The sequence below is a fragment of the Bombina bombina genome, chromosome 3 (genome assembly GCF_027579735.1).
Source record: "Bombina bombina isolate aBomBom1 chromosome 3, aBomBom1.pri, whole genome shotgun sequence".
Taxonomy (NCBI): Eukaryota; Metazoa; Chordata; class Amphibia; order Anura; family Bombinatoridae; genus Bombina; species Bombina bombina.
Genome location: NC_069501.1, coordinates 467,670,628 through 467,678,881, shown reverse-complemented (window position 1 = coordinate 467,678,881; position 8,254 = coordinate 467,670,628).

Genomic DNA, 8,254 nt, shown 5'->3' with positions numbered 1-8,254 from the left:
TTCAAACCTGGGAATATGTAAAGGTAAGACCCCGCGTTTAGAGAAGTTAATTTAATAATAGCTAAGTTTACTGAAGTGTTTCAATTATCTCGAAAATGGCAGGTAAAGAACCAATTGGATAAGTCAGGAACAGTGTAATTCCGTCTGTAAAGAGAGCGATTTTTTTTCACCCTCTCTGCCCTGACTGACACACCCAGAATCCACCCAGGACAAACAGATAGCTTGGGCCAATGGTTCAATCAACCAAGGTAAAGATCAACGTTGAGAGGGGACAACCCTGACGGCATTACATTGGATATTCTAAATTCTTAGGAGGAGAACCCCAGTCCCTTTACCATGGCATAAGGATCTGAGTAGAGGGCCTGTATTGCCAAGACTATCTCAGGAGGGGAAACCAAACTGCTTAAGAACCTCCCATGAATATTCCCCATCTGACCTGTCAAACGATTTTTTGGCGTCCAGGGAAAGGTCCAGAATGGGAAGCTTCAATCTGTGGGTCTCCTGAAAGAATATTTAGCACTCTCCTCGTACTATCAGGTCCTTCTCTCCCAAGGAGTGAACCTGACTTGATCAGGCCTGCATACCAGTGTTTCCCGTATCAGGCCTGCATACCCGTGGTTTACTGCATCAGGCCGGCATACCATTATTTCCTGCATCAGTCTGCATACCAGTGTTTTCTGCATCAGGTCTGCATACTAGTGTTTCCTGCATCAGGTCTGCATACCAGTGTTCCTGCATCAGGTCTGCATACCAGTGTTTCCTGCATCAGGGCCGGCATACCAAGTATTTCCTGACATCAGGCCTGCATACCAAGTGTTTTCTGCATCAAATGAGTAACTTTTAAAGACCATTCTACATACGCATATACGCATACTATCTGTGGCTTTAGTGACAAGTCTATCATATCTGTTCATTCTACTAGACATGTGCGTTTCATGTCGGACAAATTCGGAATTCTGGGCCAATTCGGCGATGCATCCGAATTGCCGAATCGGCACATCCCGAAAAATTCCGAAAATGAATAAATATGTTTCCGAATTTTCAGATCCATTATTCATATTCAGAATTTTTCATTGTTCCTTCCTAAACCGCAGTTCACCATCACTAACTAACTCTAAGTCTAAGTTATAACCCCTAAACCATTATTCCCCGACATCACTGAAAGTTGAACTAACTAAACCTATTAACCCCTAAACCGCCATCCCGAATGATCGCCGACACAAACTAAACCTATTAACCCCTAAACCACACCCCCACACCCATCGCTGAGAACTAACTAAACCTATTAACCCCTAAACCGCCATTCCAAAACATTGTGGAACACTACTAAACTATTAACCTCTAAACCGCACCCCCCCCCCACATCGCACACACTAACTAAACCTATTAACCCCTAAACCTAACCCCCCACATTGCCGACATGAACTAAACCTATTAACCTCTAAACCACATACCCCCACATCGCCAACACAAACTTAACCTTTTAACCCGCTAAACCGCAACCCCCCACAGTGCCGGACACAAACTAAACGTATTAACCCCAAACCGTAACCCCCCAAATCGCCAACATGAACTAAACCTATTAACCCCTAAACCGCACCCCCACATCGCCGACACAAACTAAACTGCATCCCCTCCACATCGCCGACACAAACTAAACCAATTAACCCCTCAACCGCACCCCCCCAAATCGCCAAGATGAACTAAACCTATTTACCCCTAAACCGCAGCCCCCCACACCGCAAACGCTAACTAAACCTATTAACCCCTAAACCGCTGTTCCAAAACATCGTCAATACTAACTAAACCTATTAACCCCTAAACCGCTGGCCCCCAGATAGCAACAACCTAAATTAAACTATATTAACCCCTAAACCTAACACTCCCTAACCCTAAACCTAACACCCCCTAACTTTAACACAACCCTTTTTTTTGTTTTTTTTCCCCTCTTGATCACGTTCTTATAAGTACCAATTGAATTTCTGGCCGTTAGGTGGCCGTTAGGTGGCCGTGGATCTACTTGGCCGTGGATCTACGTCACCCGCCTACTATTCCAAAAGCGCATGCGCTACTGTCCTATTCTATATTTTGTACTCCAGTGCGCGCTCCCGTTTGCGCATGCGTAGTAGCTTTAAATAGGACCACCTACACTAAATATTGTTACCAACGTGTTCGGTCTTAAACAAAAACTGCTAATCTCTCAATCGCACAACATAGCACTGAATGAACACTATATAGTTGTTCCTTCAGCGCTATGCTGCAAACGGCGATTAACGCATGCGCATTGTTGTTTGTGATTGAGGAGTATCGCATGCGCATTGGTGATAGACATCTGAGGTTTGCTCATGCGCAATGCTTACGCTCGTCGTGTACGAGCTTTGGAGATGCGCATAGAGCGGGTGGGGCCGCTCTATACGTAACAGCATCCAAAATCCAGAAGCTGAGGTGGGGTGGAGTTTAGACGCTAACGGTAGGCAGCTTAGTATAATAAAAAAAAATGAAATATGTCATATAACATGGAATAAATTTAGCGAACAGCTTATTATATTAGCCAATGATGCATTAATGTCTTGAACACATGTAAACTTAACCTTCACTTTAAAGTTACAATTATTAACTAAATAATACCTATTTAAATCAAAATACTATCGGCCTAGATTTAGAGTTCTGCGTTAGCCGTCAAAACCGACGTTAGAGGGGTCCTAACACTGGTTTTGGGCCGCCCGCTGGTATTTAGAGTCAGTCAGGAAAGGGTCTAACGCTCACTTTCCAGCCACGACTTTTCCATACCGCAGATCCCCTTACGCCAATTGCGTATCCTATCTTTTCAATGGGATCTTCCTAACGCTGGTATTTAGAGTCCTTGGGCTGAAGGTGAGCGTTAGAACTCTGACGACAAAACTCCAGCCGCAGAAAAAAGTCAGGAGTAAGACGCTTATGGGCTAACTCCGGTTTATAAAGCTCTTACTACTGGCTCTAAAGTACACTAACACCTATAAACTACCTATGTACCCCTAAACCGAGGTCCACCCACATCGCCGCCACTCTAATAAAAAAAATTTAACACCCTAATCTGCCGACCGCACACCGCCAGGCTCACATACATTATTTCCTATGTACCCCTAATCCTGCTTGTCCCTAACATCGCCGACACCTACATAATATTTATTAACCCCTAATATGCCCCCCCCCCCCCAACGTTGCCGCTACTTTACCTACACTTATTAACCCCAATCTGCCGACCGGACTTCGCTGCTACTCTAATAAATGTATTAACCCCTAAAGCTAAGTCTAACCCTAACACCCCCCTAAGTTAAATATAATTTAAATCTAACGAAATAAATTATTTCTTATTAAATAAATTAATCCTATTTAAAGCTAAATACTTACCTGTAAAATAAACCCTAATAAAGCTACAATATAACGAATAATTATATTGTAGCTATTTTATTATTTATATTTATTTTACAGGCAACTTTGTATTTATTTAAACTAGGTACAATAGCTATTAAATAGTTATTTACTATATAATAGCTACCTAGTTAAAATAATTACAAAATTACCTGTAAAATAAATCCTAACCTAAGTTACAATTAAACCTAACACTACACTATCAATAAATTAATTAACTAAACTAACTACAATTACCTACAATTAAATCAACTAAACTAAATTACAAAAAAAAACCAAACACTAAATTACACAAAATAAAAAAAATTACAAGAATTTTAAACTAATTACACCTACTCTAAGCCCCCTTAAAAAAAATAACAAAGCCCCCAAAATAACAAATGCCCTACCCTATCCTATATTATAAAAGGCCAAGTGTGTTGTCTGAAGCCGTCATGCGCAGTAGTGAACTGCGCGCGGACAAACACACCTGGCCTTCAGCTGCAGAGTAGTGCGCACTGCGGAAGCTGTCTGGTGGGGGCGTGACCGGCGTCGGGCGTGCCGTGATGGGGGCGTGGCGAGGGGGCATGGCCGGCTGACGTGGCGAGGGGGCGTGGCTGCACGGGAGGGAGGGGCGTGGTCGGCGGGAGAGACCAAAACAGAGGAAGGAAGGAAGGAAGGAAAGAAAGAAATCGAGCAGAAGAGGGGGAAGAGCAGAAGAGGGGGAAAGAGCAAAAGAGGGAGAGGAGAGCGCAAAGAGGAGTGGGAGAGAAAGAGGGGGAGGAGAGAGGGGGGAGAGAGAGCTCAAAAGAGAGGGGGGAGGAGAGAGAGAGCTCAAAAAGAGAGGGGGGGAGAGAGAGCTTAAAAGAGAGGTGGGAGAGAGAGCGCAAAAGAGGGGAGAGGAGAGAGCGCAAAAGAGAGGGGGAGAGAGAGCAAGAGAGGGGGAGAGAGCGCAAGAGAGGGGGAGAGAGAGAGCTCAAAAGAAAGGGGGGAGAGAGAGCTCAAAAGAGAGGGGGGAGAGAGAGCGCAAAAAGAGAGGGGGGAGAGTTTAAAAGAGAGCGCAAAAGAGGGGGAGAGAGCGCAAAAGAGAAGGGGGAGACAGAGTGCAAAAGAGGGAGAGAGAGAGCAAAAGAGGGAGAGAGAGAGGGCAAAAGAGAGGGGGAGGGAGCACAAAAGAGAGGGGGAGAAAGCGCAAAAAAGAGGGGGAGAGAGCGCAAGGGGGAGAAAGCACAAAAGAGAGGGGGAGAGAGCGCAAAAAAGAGGGGGAGAGAGCGCAAAAAAGAGGGGGGAGAGAGCGTAAAAGAGTGGGGGGAGAGAGAGAGCTCAAAAGAGAGGGGGGAGAGAGAGCTCAACAGAGAGGGGGGGAGAGAGAGCTCAAAAGAGAGGGGGGAGAGAGAGTTTAAAAGAGAGGGGGGAGAGAGAGTGCACAAAAAGAGGGGGAGAGAGAGTGCAAAAGAGAGGGGGAGAGAGCGCAAAAGAGAAGGGGGAGAGAGAGCAAAACAGGAGAAGAGAGAGTGCAAAAGAGGGGAAGAGAGAGCAAAAGAGAGGGGGAGAGAGAGAGCAAAAGAGAGGGGAAGAGAGAGCAAAAGAGAGGGGGGAGAGAGAGGCAAAAAGATGAGGGGGGAGAGAAGAGCAAAAGAGAGGGGGGAGAGAGAGCGAGAGCGCCAAACAGAGGAGGGGGAGAGAGAGAGCAAAAGAGAGGGGGGAGAGAGCAAAAATAGGGGAGAGAGAGAGCAAAAGAGGGCGAGAGAGAGCAAGAGGGGGGAGAGAGCAGATGAGGGGGGAAAGAGAGAGAGCTGAGCAAAAGAGGGAGAGAGAGAGCAAAAGAGGTGGGAGAGAGAGAGCAAAAGAGGGGGGAGAGAGAGAGCAAAAGAGGGGGAAGAGTGCAAAACAAGGGGGAGAGAGAGAACTCAAAAGAGAGGGGGGGAGAGAGAGCTCAACAGAGAGGGGGGGAGAGAGAGCTCAACAGAGGGGGGGGGAGAGAGAGCTCAACAGAGAGGGGGGGAGAGAGAGCTCAAAAGAGAGGGGGGAGAGAGAGTTTAAAAGAGAGGGGGGAGAGAGAGTGCACAAAAGAGGGGGAGAGAGAGTGCAAAAGAGAGGGGGATGAGGAGCGCAAAAGAGAAGGGGGAGAGAGAGCAAAACAGGAGAAGAGAGAGTGCAAAAGAGGGGAAGAGAGAGCAAAAGAGAGGGGGAGAGAGAGAGCAAAAGAGAGGGGAAGAGAGAGCAAAAGAGAGGGGGGGAGAGAGAGCAAAAGAGAGGGGGAGAGAGAGCAAACGAGAGGGGAGGAGAGAGAGAGAGAGCGCAAAAGAGGGGGGAGAGAGAGAGCAAAAGAGGGGGGAGAGAGCAAAAATAGGGGAGAGAGAGAGCAAAAGAGGGCGAAGGAGGAGAGGCAAGAGGGGGGAGAGAGCAGATGAGGGGGGGAAGAGGAGAGAGCGAGCCAAAAAGAGGGGAGAGAGAGCAAAAGAGGTGGAGAGAGAGAGCAATAGAGGGGGGAGAGAGAGAGCAAAAGAGGGGGAAGAGTGCAAAACAAGGGGGAGAGAGAGAACTCAAAAGAGAGGGGGGGAGAGAGAGAGAGTGCAAAAGAGAGGTGGGAGAGAGAGGGAGCAAGGGTTGGAACCGCGGTACCTAAAAAATTGGCCCGTGTACACGGGCTTTAGGACTAGTTCTAAAATAAAAAGTTAACAGCTCTATTACCTTACCAGCCCTTAAAAGGGCTTTTTGCGGGGCATGCCCCAAAGAAATCAGCTCTTTTGCCTGTAAAAAAAACATACAATACCCCCCCAACATTACAACCCATCACCCACATACCCCTAATCTAACCCACCCAAACCCCCCTTAAAAAAACCTAACACTAAGCCCCTGGAGATCTCCCTACCTTGTATTCACCCAGCCGGGTATCACCGATCCGTCCAGAAGAGGGTCCGAAGTCTTCATCCTATCCGGCAAGAAGATGTCCTCCAGAGGGTCCGAAGTCTTCATCCTATCCAGCAAGAAGAGGTCCTCCAGAGGGTCCAAAGTCTTCATCCAAGCGGCATCTTCTATCTTCTTATTCTATCAGCCAATCGGAATTAAGGTAGGAAAAATCTGATTGGCTGATTGAATCAGCCAATCAGATTCAAGTTCAATCGGAGTTCAAATCAGCCAATCAAATTGAGCTTGCATTCTATTGGCTGGTCGGAACATCAACCTTAGGGAATTTTTCCCAAAACTCTAAATTAGCCACTGGCAAAGGGTACAACCTTTTAAACTTAGAAAGAATAAGGAACAAAAGAAGTACCAGGCTTAGACCATTCTTTAGGAATCACATCAGAAATAGCATCAGGAACAAAAAAAAAAACTCAAGAGTAATCAAAGAGGTTTATAAACAGAATTTAAATGTTTAATGGATTTGTTATCAAGAGGACCAGACTCCTCAATATAAAAAAAAATCAATACTCCTTTCAACAAAAACGAATATACTTAATCTTAAAAAGATAAGTTGATTGATCAATGTCAATGTCTGAAGCAGGATCTCCTAAGTCAGAGAGATCCTCGTCAGAAGTGGATATATTAGTTTGTTGTCGGTCATTAAAAAATTCATCAGTATCATTAAAAGTTTTAAAAGACCTTTTACGTTTATTAGAAGACGGAATAGCAGACATAGGGGCATATGTATCAAGCTCCGTATGGAGCTTGATGCCACGTGTTTCTGGCGAGCCTACAGGCTCGCCAGAAACAGCAGTTATGAAGCAGTGGTCACAAAGACCGCTGCTCCATAACCTGTCCGCCTGCTCTGAGCAGGCAGACAGACATTGCCGCAATACAACCCGATCGAGTACGATCGGGTTGATTGACACCCCCTGCTGGCGGCCGATGGGCAGCGTTGCACCAGCAGCTCTTGTGAGCTGCTGGTGCAATGCTGAATACGGCGAGCGTATTGCTCGCCGTATTCAGCGATGTCTGTCGGACCTGATCCGCACTGTCGGATCAGGTCCGACAGACATTGATAACTAGAGGCCATTGCCTTCTGTATCGCATCAGCAATATAATTTTTCATATCAACAGGGATATCATGTACATTAGATGTTGAAGGAACAACAGATACTGTACTAGTACTAATAGAAACATTTTCTGCATGCAAAAGCTTATCATGACAACTGTTACATACTACATCCAGATACACTTAGCTTTGGTAGAACTGTGTTCAGGCAGCAGGGTTCCTACAGCAGCTTCTGAGACAGTATCAGATTGTGACATCTTGCAAAATGTAAAAGAAAAAAATAACATTTAACAACAAAATATCTTATTTCCTCGTATAGCAGTTTCAGGAATAGGAAAAAATTAAAATGCTAAAATAGGCAAAAAAGCAAATAGCATAGCCCTCTGAGCATAAAGAAGGCAAGGAGCATATAGGAAGTAGGTTAAAATAAAACAAAAAAATTTGGCGCCAAGTATGACGCACTCCGCAAAAGGAAGTATAAAATTCTCGCGCCAATAAATAACAGCATTTTGCGCCCTCGCAAGCCTAAATTTGCCCGCAAATTTTAAAGAAACAAGTCAAATTAGAAAAAAGACTAAACCCCAGGTAAGAAAATATTTAAAAAATTACTTCCTAAAACATGATTCCCATACTGAAACTGCTAGACTGCAAAGGGAAATATACATAGACCTGACTCATGGCAAATATAAGTAAACACATATATTTAGAACTTTAAATACATAAAGCGCCAACCATAGCTGAGAGTGTCTTAAATAATGATACATACTTGACGAAAGACACCCATCGATCTGAAAAGGGAGGTAGGAGATGAATCCCTACGTCCGATAACAGAGAACCCTTGAAAAGATTTCCTGTGAGAGAAACCATAAAATCAATAGGCAATAC